Source organism: Gekko japonicus, unplaced genomic scaffold (assembly GCF_001447785.1).
Source record: "Gekko japonicus isolate JY-2015 unplaced genomic scaffold, Gekko_japonicus_V1.1 scaffold1117, whole genome shotgun sequence".
Lineage (NCBI taxonomy): Eukaryota > Metazoa > Chordata > Lepidosauria > Squamata > Gekkonidae > Gekko > Gekko japonicus.
In genome coordinates this window covers 529,008-541,086 of record NW_015163633.1, presented here as the reverse complement: position 1 = coordinate 541,086, position 12,079 = coordinate 529,008, and the positions used below count along the sequence as shown (strand labels likewise).

Below are 12,079 nucleotides of genomic sequence, written 5' to 3'. Positions count from 1 at the left end.
ATGTCCTCAGCGGTATCCCTCTCCCAGGGTATCTCTCCACAATCCCTTCACATCTTGAAGTATTCTGCATGCATTTTGATTGGCTTCTGTTGTGCCGCAAAATACATGCATGTGGAACAGTTAAACACTTTAACAATGAAGGAATTGCACACTAATTGCTAATGAAGAAGTGTTTTCCATGTAAGAACACTATCATGTTCCTCCAGCCTAAGGTGGGATATAGCCCAAAAGTTGACATTTTGTCTAAATCACAAACTATGATTTATTCTCATCTGTCCAAGTGAGGATTCTAGGCTCCTGAAAATGGTTAACCAAAATAGCGTACAATTACCAGCAATTTGATATCTGGGTAGGGTTCAACAACTACTGAATTTTGAGAGAGAAGTCCTACAAACTAATCCAAACAAAGCCCATTACAATGCAACATTTGACACACTTGGGCCCCGGTCACACGGGCCAGATAACGTGGGGGGGGGAGGCGTGGCTGTTCGCCCCGGAGCTTGATCACACAGTCCCCCGAGTCTCCGCGCTGCAGGAATAGCATTTCAGGGGGCTTTTGGGGATGTAGCGAGTGATAGGAAGTCATGGTGTGCGGATGGAAATCCCTTCCATGCATGGAAGGGAATTACCACTGCATACAAGCCATACTTTGAGTGAAGGGTATGTACACAGCCAGCCCTGTAAGAATCAAGCCAGCAGCCAAGGACAAGCAGTTCAATGAAGAAAGAGAGAGAGAGAGAGAGAGAGAGAGAGAGAGACTTATTTCAGTGGAACATTTCCACAATCATGAGATCACTTCAAAGATCTGCTTTCCTAGTCCTGTGTGAATGTCTGAATTGTTCAATTACTTTTGACAGAAAGTACATTTAAATAAAAGATGCATTCCAGATTCAAAGGATTAAATACCTTAAATTGCTTCAAAATGATAATGGTCTGGCTACAAATCCTTTCCGGTACTTGAATTCCCCCCCTATATGTTTGAAATGTCACTTATAAAAGCCTTGAAGAAGTTAAAACTATGACACTGTAAATGTGATATGAAATTAAAATGATAATCAGTATTAGCAATAAAGGAAATAGTAAGAATGCTGACATGTATATACTAAAAAACAGCTCAGCTACCTACACGGAGACCAAGAAATAAATAACAAGACATCTGACTAATGAGAGCTGCCACAAATCTAGGAGTCTGACTCACAACGAATCTTAGACATTTATACCATACTTTCCTATGTGATGGCATGTGAACCTAAGAACATAAGAGATGCTCTGTCACACAGTGGCCAAAAATACCAGGTGCCATCAGGAGGTCCACCAGTGGGGCCAGAACATTAGAAGCCCTCCCACTGTTGACCCCCCCCCCCAAGCACCAAGAAGACAGAGCATCCCTTGCCCCAGAGCCCCTATCTATACCTTGTGGCTAATAGCCACTGATTGACCTCTGCTCCATATGCTTATCCAATTCCCTTTTGAAGCCGTCCATGCTTGTAGCCGCCACCACCTCCTGTGGCAGTGAATTCCAAGTGTTAATCACTCTTTGGGTGAAGAAGGACTTCCTTTTATCCGTTCTAACCCGACCGCTCAGCAATTTCATGGAGTGCCCACGAGTTCTTTATAGGACCAGAAAAAACATTTTAAAGTCTAGCTCCAAACAAGGCAAAGCTCACACATGGGACAAGGCAAAAATGGAACAGCAACTTCACTTGACATGAGAAAACCATGGTTATGAGATCACCGTACACAGTGGCTAGGATCCAAAGAAAGTACTGCTGTGAGCTTGAGGGGACATCTTATTTGCTTTGCTTAAGCCTATCCACTCTTACACCACCATGGCAAGCTGCATACCCAACTGAGGAGAGCTTCAGAAGTAGGGGGGGACATGAGGGGGACACCATCAGATGACAGTGCGATGCCACTTCTGGGGAAAACCCAGATGTAACACCATATATGTCAAGGAATTGCTGAAAACTTCATGGTAAAACCATAGAGTTTCCTTGAGCCAACATTACTTCTGGGGTTTCCCTGAAAGTGACATCACCCACAAGTGCCCTCCCTGTTGGTTCAAGGCTCTGCTAAAGGAATCTGGTGGGAGCTGAGAGCTAAGAGATAAGCTCTATTCAGAAGCCATTCGTGATACAGCAAGGGGTTAAATCTCACCAGTCTAGTGCAAGCCCCGTGCATGAGCCAAATAGCCACTTTTTACAAAATGGCAAAACTCATTTAAATATTCTGTTGGGGTAGAGGACCGCTACCCAGCGGGGACCGAGAACATCGCCTGAAGAAGGGGCTGTGCCTGCACTGCGGGAAGGCTGGGCACTTCGCAGTGGACTGCAACTGGGTGTGGACTGAAGATTGTGACCGGCGCAAGGATCGTGACTGGAGTGAGGAGTACTGTGACAAGAAAGGGAAGGCTCTGGGGAAGAGACCCAAGTCGCCTAAAGCCCTGCAGGCAGCAGAGGTCACCTCGTCCGGAGGAACTTCCTCCAGCGACGGTGATGAGCCTCAGGTGCAGGGAAAAGGCTGGGACCTGCTGTGAAGGGTGCCAAACAGCAGGTCCGTGATGCTCTGGCATGAGAATCAGTGAGAACCTGTTCGTCACTGTTATTTGTGACTGTTACTATATTGAACCCTGAAGCGGGGACCCAAGTGAGAGTAAGAGCCCTTATTGACTCAGGGTGTTCCCGGGACTTGTTAAGCCCCACGTTAGTTATGGGGTTGGGAGTGGGGGTTACCACGTTAAAAGACCCAGTGGTTTTTACTCAGATGGGGGGGTTGAAGGAGGGCTTGGGGGGCAGTATGTGAAGCACAAGGAACTTACTTTTGATTTCTAGTAGGTCTGGTTCTTATCATTGTACCTTCGCTTGTCATTTCGAATTCCTGGGGGGGGGGGAATGTGTGTTATTGGAGTGCATGGGAGTACAGCTTTGTAACTTTCTTGAAGCGCCACCAAGGCAGTTCCCCGTGGGATTGTCCTTGGAGATCTCTATGCCAGCCTAGGTTAGATAGGGCATCATATATCTGTCCATGTTGCCATAGAAACGCCAGGGTCTAGGTGTGACATGTGTATGTATGGAACTTAAGGGTTTTACCTATATCTTGTATGTTCCCGCATTTCCCCCCAGTCCTTTCAAAGGATCTGGAACCCACAGCATGATATCTCTAATAAAGCATTACCCTGCTTATAGTGTGTGTGGAGAGTGAATGGACTGGGGAACCTGACAATTACTCCAGTCTAAGTCCACTGAAATCAATGGGCTTAGACTGTAGTAACTCTGCATAGGATTGCACTGTCCTGGATCTCCCAGGTCCTAGTTTTGACAGTCTAATCACGACATCATGGTGACTGGTCTGATATCTAGACATGCTACATTTGCAATTAAATGGGCAGGATGTGGCATCTCACATACTGCACTCCTTTTTCATTCAAATCCCTTCTAAAAACCCATCTAAAACCCATAAAAACATTGTCTGAACTGTACATCTCCAAAACTTATAGCATGCATGCACATATGTAAAATTAATTCACCTCTGGCACACAGCATCTAAGTATATGTTATTGAGTAATATCTCTTGTACCCATGCAAAACTCTTGGGAAGTCTCATATGGATGCTGTCTACCTTGATGAATCTAGCGTAGCCTCCATTATTATGTCATTATGATTACGGGCATTCACTGCATAAGAATGTAGGTGCTGCAGTTTGAAGGGAACCTCACTGACCAGCCAGAATTAGTGACGGAAATCAACAAATAGGCCAATGTGTCCAAGCATTTATTGTCCAAATTCTACATTTTTGCAAGACGGAGACAAAAATAACATTTATAAGCCCTTCTCTTTCTGTCTTTTAAGATATTCAGCCTCGCCCCAGCACCAGAGAAGAGCACGCTTTCCCCCGGTGATCTATTTTCTAGAGCAACCCGCAATTGCACACGATCGGGTTCCTTGCTGTACTGACAGGGCCACACCTGCTGCCGCTGCCCACTTCTTTCCCCCACTCTGCTCGAAGTGGATAATGTTTGCCGAAGAAAGAAAGAAAAGAAAGAAAAGGAAAAGGCAGGGGGAACACTGCTGTCAGCCTCCAGAGGAACAGAAATCCCAGCCGGGACTTCAGGGAGGAACACACTGCCGTATTGGGAGTGACAGTTGGGAAAAAATAACAGGAATCTCACACACTCTCACATAAAGAAAATGCTATTATGCCATGCTATTAGGCACGCATTCAGATGGAACAGCATTATGATAATCTAGTTTGAGTTTGTTAATATATAGTTTTATACATATATAATAGTAGGGCATAATAACACACATTTCGGCAGAAACCTGAGGCAATTTAGCAAAGCACAAAGCTGGTAAACTGATAGTTTGGAGGATGTTTCACTTTGCGGAGCCGGATCCGCAGCTTGAATAAAGGGGTGTAAATTCAACTAAAGAGAGCCAGTTCTTGCTGAATGTATAGTTCCTGACTCCAAATACTTGACCTGGTGCATCTTAAGGTGTGCAAAATAGCTTCATTTCCCACATTTACTTAAATTTGCCTTCCAATCAACAAAATTCCGTCTCCCCCCCCCCTTGGGTTATGCCAACAGACATTCACATAAGCTCAAAGGACCAATCTAGATATTCACAGAGATTACAAACACAGAAGTAACTCTTCCTTGTGGTCCAGTGTATGAAGAGGCATGCCAGGAACTCACCTCTGAGTTCACAGGCCCAGTCTGCATCTAACAAATACCCAGAAGGGCCTGGTAGGTAAATCCACAGTGTGGCTTGGAAAGAGCTCGGAAATCCCTCTGATGGGCCAAGATAAGCAGAGCTATACTCTTCTAAGCTGGACTTAGAAGGGGGTAACTCTGCCTAGGATGGTCTTGTGCTACTGATGAGCGGAGTGTGCTAGTAAAGCCTTCATTCCCCCCCCCCAAAGTGCCCAATGGATTGGATCCAGACCCAGAAAACCTGCTGATATTGTTCACAGGAAAACTGCCTGCCTTCCTCCTGACCTTCATTTCCAGCACCAGTTTTCTAATGTGGAGAACATGTTTTTATTTCACTGTGGATTCTCCTTCTGTTCTTGGGTTATAGCGTGTTGTCTATGTACCAGTCCACGATGTTGTTATGGCCATGTGGCCAAAAAGAGATTTCACATGCAAAAACCAGCCTTCTTGGCTGAAGGGGACAACCCCACGCTTCCTCCAAGAATGGGTGTGAACTTATATTTTGCCCAGGCAACTAGCCTGAAAGGTTAGGCCGAGAGACCCAGACTTGCCCAAGACCTCCCGGTGTGTTTCCCATTTGTCCCCCCCCCCCCGGTGCTCTGCCAGAGATAAGGGTGCAAAGAACAATGTTCCATGTGCCTCGTCACGTTACTTCTGATTTACAAATTCTCAAAGACTCAGTTTGGCAAACAGAATAAAGATAGTAAATAGTAATAAAATGTGTCTTTTGGGGAGAGAAGCCCTGAAACATCTTGCCTTGCCTCTTCTTGCCTCCAGGTGACTCTACAGTCGTGGGGAGAGAAAGGAGATGAAGTGAATCAAGCAGAAAGGGATTCACCTCTCCTTGTCCGTGCTGAAAATCCTGCTGGCCACTGAGACATCCACTAGAGGGTACTCTTCCTTCACAAAGGAGCAACACTGCTCTTATAACCCCCCCAAATAATTGTAATCAATAATAATAATAATAAAAAAGGGACACACACACCCCTTGTTCCCATCAGCAAAGATGCAACCACCCATCCGCTCTTCTGAACCCTCCCTGCTGTTGTGAAAACATGTAAGTGCAGAATTTACGCACACCCCCTTTCCTTTCCTTTCCTTTCCTGTCCTTTCCTTTCCTTTCCTTTCCTTTCCGCCTCGGACCATATTTAAGCAGATGGAGGTTCAAGTCACCACCAGACAGGCGGCGTTGCTACACAGCCTCCGTTCAATTCTGTGAGGCTTGTATGGGAGGATACACAGTCAAGGGACTTCAGGGACAGCATTTCCAAAAACGCTTGGGTGAACGATTCCAGCAGAGCAGCAAGTTAGCAGGAGAGAAAGCTTATCTAATCAGATTCCAACCCCAAACAGGCTGGGCAGAAAATAAACTGTGTTTTGGGAATGCAGGGTTTATCAGGCCCATCCTTTCTAGATAGTTTTTGGTTATCCACCCTGGGTTGTTGTTTTTTTTTAAAGACTGCTCAAATCCCCCCCTGGCATTATAACTGGAAGGGGGGGGGGGGGACACACTGACATCTCTATAACTTAAGTGGGCCAGCTTTGCTATCTGAGTATCTCATTTGAAAGCATGGGTCTTTGTGGGCCCTCCTACTTCAGGTCTATGGCTTCTGCCCCTTTATGTGTGAGCGAGGCAGACGTCTGTCCTACCCAGAGCTCTAGGTCTGCAGGCACCGATTGATACTGCGTCTCATGAGTAGGCTATGGCACAGTGATCCTCAATCAATGGTTAATCCAATTTTTTTTAAAGAACATACACCCTAGCCATGTGCTTCTGTGGATATTTTTGGGAAATGTCCTGACGATTGAAAAATTTTAAGTCTGTAACCCCCCCTCCCTTTTTTTGCCGTCAAGTCGCAACTGGCTTATGCCAACCCCACAGCGTTCTCAAGGCAATAGATGTTCAGAGGGGGTTCCCCGTGGCCTTCCTCTGCGTCTCTACCCCTGGTGTTCCTCGGTGGTCTCCCATCCAAATACTAGCCAGGGGGGGGCTCAGCTTCTGAGATCTGGCAAGAGCAGGCTAGCCCAGGATATGCCCAGGTCATGAGAAGTCTGTGACCCAGGTCATGTTTGACAGCAGGTATCCCTCTGCCCACGTCGAAAAGGCTCATTTCATTTCTACTGCTCATGCCTGTAGCAAAACCAAACAAAAAACAGAACAAAAAAACCCTCAAGTTCTGCCGTTTCAAAGATAAATTGTCGAACCTGAACATATCCGTCCCTGGACACAAACCTCTCCAGAATTTCAGTTTCTGCCTCAAGGCCACTGAGCACCAGGAGAAAAAAATATCCATAACATAGCCTTTGTAGAACTCCACATTCTCCATAATGTGCAAATCTTGATTGTTTGAATCCAGGGCGGCAGATTTCACTGACATCTCCAAACGAGGAATCTCTCATTTGGCAGCCTTCCCGTTCCCAGCTCCTGGAACGACTCACCATGACAGAAATGTGGGACTGGAACTCCCTATCCTGGCCACCCACCCGTCCTCTCCCCTGAAACAAAATGAATTGGCATAAAGCACCACACAACAACTGAACTCCAGTTACCATTTAGGCTGGGAGGGTTCTCTGCTAAATAGTCTCATCCCCCCCCCCCACGGACATTTAAATGGGTAAGGTTTGGGTTTTTTTAAAGTAAATGATTGCAACTTATAGAAAATAATGTGCTACTTAGTTTCTGAGGCGAAAATCCTGGCAGGCTGCTCCAAGAAGCAGCACAGGAGCAGATGGGAGTGATTAGTCTGTGATTTTCAAAAGGCCCCCCCCCCCCCCCGCCTCCGCCGTGCTTAAAACATGCTGGAAAAACCCAGGCACCCCGGAGGAGGAGGAAGAGACGCTACCACCGCCACCACAGTGGCATGGCCTACCATCTGCAACGGTCCTTGCCAGGTGGAAAAGGGGGATGTCTCCTTCAGAAAGGCAGCTGGAGAACATTGTCAAGGCCTCTGGGCAACTAAGAAGGCCGAGACAGTCGGAGTGTGGCGGGACTGATCTCTACACAAAAGTTCTGCCACAGAAAGAAAGGGCCCTGGCATAGCACAAAGGTGCGCTCACACCGCTTCTACCACACTTTAGAACCTTAATCTGTCCTCACCCTAAAGTCAACGGGGGTTATGTGAACAACTTCCGTGCGGGTCGGTAGCACATGGAGCTATGTCGGCTGTCTTCCCTAGGGTTAGAATTTATTATTTATTTATTTATCTGAAAATGTTCCGGGCCACCTATCTACCTAATCGGAGTCCACAAGGCTGCACACATTTTTTTTAAAAAAATAAAACATTCAAACAATTAAAAACAGCAGTTAAAAATATAAACTAATTCAATTAAAAACACATAAGCAACACAAGAAGAAGGGCCAGTACTCTGAATGAAACAAAAAGTCCCTCTGTTGGCGAAAGGCACCAATAAAGAAGAAGACGATGACAAAGAGATTGGATTCATACCCCTTGCCCTTCACTTGAAGTCTCAGAGTGGCTTACAAACTCCTTCCCTTCCCCACAACAGACACCCTTGTGAAGTAGGCAGGGCTGAGAGAGCTCTGAGAGAACTGCCCTTGAGAGGAGAGCTCTGACAGAACTATGGCTTGGCCAAGGCCATCCAGCAGCTGCAAGCGGAGGAGTGGAGAATCAGACCCGCTTCTCCCAGATTAGAGCCCGCGCACTTAACCACAACACCAGACTGGGAGACAGACAGATTTCCCTGGGGATGAAGTTTCCAAGTTTTGGTGCCATGACGGAGAAGGTCTTTTCTCGGGTCACTGCCCATCTAGCTTCATATGACGGCGGCAATCAAAACATGGCAGGCAGGTGAATCTTACCTCAAAGGCAGCCCAAATGCACCGAAACAAGCCTGCAGCTGCTGTACTCCCCCTCCCCCCCAGTCTCCTTGTCTGCAGTGGTCGAGAGGGGCCCTTCATGTGCCCCCCAGACAGCGAGGGGTCAGTAGAGGAATGGAGCACGGGGAGCCACAGCCACATTCATTGCTGGTGAACTTGAACATACACATATAAGCAGCAGCAGCCCTGGGGAAAAGCCACGACAGTGCCGTGACACTCAGCTCTCACCAAGCCAGCATCCGTTCCATCCCAAGAAATCCCAAACTATGACCCACTCCAGGCCACAGCCTTGTGCCGGGCTAGATCTTCCATTACGTCACCATGATGTCACCAGTGGAAGCCACGTAGACTGGTAATATTGTAGTGCAGTAATGGAAGAGTATTAACTGGCTAAAGCATGTGAACGTTTTCATGTCTGCCCCCTTGGAGACCCCATCTAGGGTGGAAAGATTCTATAGAAATCTTTAGAATGAAGTAGATCCTTCCCTGAGGGTGTCGCAGTGCTTGCCAGGAAGTGGAGGGGGAAGGGCACGTGGGCCGCACGTGGAGCAGGTGGCAGCAGTGAGCCCCACCGGAAGCCCGGGGCTTCAGCAGCCGCCCAACCCCAGGGTATGCAGAGGCCGGGTCTGGCGCAGAAGGGTGGCCTCCAGATTCTCTTCCTAAGAGGTCATCGATGTTGCTGTGCTGTGAGAGCCCCTCAGGAGGTCAGGTGGGGGGACACAAGCTGGTCGTTTGTCCACATATCATCCATTTGAACATATCCAGACGTCAAGACGTCCACCTCCAGAGCTTTTTAGGAAAACAATAACCAGGTAAGAACAAACAAACAAAGAGGGTGGTCCTTAAGGCCGCTGGGCAATGCAGGCCTCCCTTTCAACTCTCAGTGTAATTAAACAAGAGGAGACTTAATTGCCCCACAATATTGTGACTGATCTTTGACCCCAGCTGCCAAACTCCTGGGAGCTAAAAACTGTCAAGATCCCATTTGTTTCGTTTTTTGCCCACTTGAAGAAGCTAAAAGAAATGTCTCAGGGGCCTTTCCTAGACCTGCTCGGGAGCAGAGGGGCTCCTTGAGGTGTCCCTGGCCTGACCCCCAGAGACCCGGCCTGGAAGCCCTCGGCCTCCTTCTGACACAGCTGACCTCTGGGCAAGTTGACTCAAGGCAGGGGAGTGTGGAATCCAACCAGACTAATTCCAAATGCAAACAGAGTTCTTACTCAGCATGGAGCCCACACGCCAGGCGATAATCAGTTTATCTAATGAAGCAGTTCCCGGTTTCCTAAACAGAAAAGGATTAGCAGGCCGGAGTGATGGCAATGAGGGGTTTTCTCCCCGTGCAAAAGCCCACCCCGTGCAGGAGAGTGCGTGTGGGCGGCTTAGTGGCCCTGCCACTGACACCTTCCCAAGCTGCATCCCATCCTAGGTCGGTCTTCTGCAGATCTGAAGACACATTCTTGGTGCGGGTCATGGATATCAAGTTAGCCACACAGTACAAAAGCCCTCTTCAGTCCAAGGATACACCTGCCTTAGTTGAGGCAATAGACGGATGTCTGCTATGCTCCGGCTCAGTGGTTCAGGAGATGCCATCACTCACTTTATAAATCCAACAGCACTGGGAGCAGCTTTGCTTCAGTGTCGTGAGCATGCCCCAGTTTCCTTTCATATTAGGGTTATTCTGGCCGTCCATGACCCCATCATCGGGTGGGCTCAGCTAGACCTCCAGTTCTGGGAGCCTAGAGAGAGAGAGATGGCTGCACTTGCATGCCAAGTCCCCTACTCTACAGCCAGAACATCAAATTTACTAATATTTATTTATTTATAATTTCAATGTGTATACCACCCTTCCCTGAATTCACAGAGCTCAGAGGGGCTGACCAACCAACAAACAAAAACAATATAAAATCGAAGAATAAATAGTTAAAAGGTAAAAAAGTTAGGCTAGGATGAACATTTGTATAAATTCAGATAAACAGGGTATTTTTTTGTGCTTTACTATTTGTTACTGATAGTTCATTCAGAGAAAGATTTGAGTCCAGTCCATAAAGCCCAACAAGACTTCCAGGGTTAGGGTTACCAACCTCCAGGTGGCACCTGGAAATTTCCCACTATTACAATTGATCTCCAGGTGACTAAGGTCAGTTTCCCCTGGAGAAAACAGCTGCGATGGAGGGTGGGCTCTGTGGCCTCATACCCTGCCGAGGCCCCTCCTCTCCCCAAACCCCGCCCTCTCCCAGGCTCCACCCCCAACGCAGAGCTGGCAGCCCCAGAGTCACAGCGAGAGTCTAGAGTCACAGCTCCCTTCAGAATCACAGAACGTTAGAGTTGGAAGCGACCTTCCAGGTCATCTAGTCCAACCCCCTGCACTCTGCAGGAGTCAGATACCAATACCAGAATGTTTTATTCTGACTCCCTCTTGTTGAGAGAGGTGTCTGGAAGCACTTCACTTCCCCTTGGAAGAATGTGTCCGTTAAATCCCTTTACTATACAGAACGTAGAGAAGGTTTGCCACATAGAGGCTTCCCCCCATCTCAAATCCACCAAGGGGAAGTGAAGGAAAATGTTCCTGTAAAGATTTCACAGGTGTTCTCATAGAAAGGACTGGAGAAAGTATGGAGAGCTCCCACTGGGCGTATAACATTCTGACAGGTGCTTTTTACAATCCCCAACATGGTTTTTAAAATTTTGTTTATTGAGCTTGTTACAATATACATACAAAACAAGAACACATCAGTATTGTGCAACCTTGGTTTCCGGTTTATGGCGACTCGCTGAGCAGTCGCACCTCTCGGACCTCCCGGGGGTGAAGCTGCGCTCTGGCCAAAGGAGGGGGTGCGCAGGATCATCACCCCCTCCCAGAGACCTGGCTGAAGCGGCTCTGGCCATGGGACTTTCAAGGGGTTGCCTCTTCGCCGGCGCGATGCCGGGAAATTGAGGCGCCTCTCCGTCCCGAAGGTTCTTCGTGCTATGAGACCGAATGGAACCAAGCGACGCTGACCGGGGCAAGCGCAGGAGGTCGAGCGAAAGAAACGGAGCTTAAACGAGGTCTGAGGACCAACTATGAACGTGAGTTCAATCTAAGTGTTTAAATAAAAGGAAAAGAAAGCCCCCCACCCCCCCCCCCCACGGAACAGAAAGTGAGGCAAGCAGTACTTAAAAGCGAATTGGGGGGGGGGGAGCGGAAGAAAAAGCGAATAAAACTGTTAAGAAACTTACCAAGGATAGTTCGAGCGTACAAGCACATATTCAGAGACTTTTAAAATATCGGTTAAAGTAAACAATCCATAAAGATGGCGGGGAAGAGGACGGAGAAAGAGAAACTTTTAAAAGCGAAAGGGACTGAGAGCCCAAGACCGGAAGCAACCAGCCGGCTGGCAAAGACATTGGCGGAATCCATGTGCCCTCTACTGGACCAGATGAATAATCTCAAGCAGCAGCTGTCAATAATGAATCACCACCCAGCAAACACAGTTGAGTGAGACACTTAAAATGATGAATCAAACAGCTGAGAAGGTGAAAGAAGTGGACGCCAC

The 12,079-nt window shown here is 47.6% G+C and overlaps 1 protein-coding gene across 1 annotated transcript in view; it reads right to left on the bottom strand.

Moving 5' to 3' along the window:
- Positions 1–12,079, bottom strand: part of LOC107107275 (pre-B-cell leukemia transcription factor 1) — a 306,057-nt gene that overhangs the window by 67,793 nt on the left and 226,185 nt on the right. The gene's annotated exons all lie outside the window — the stretch shown is intronic.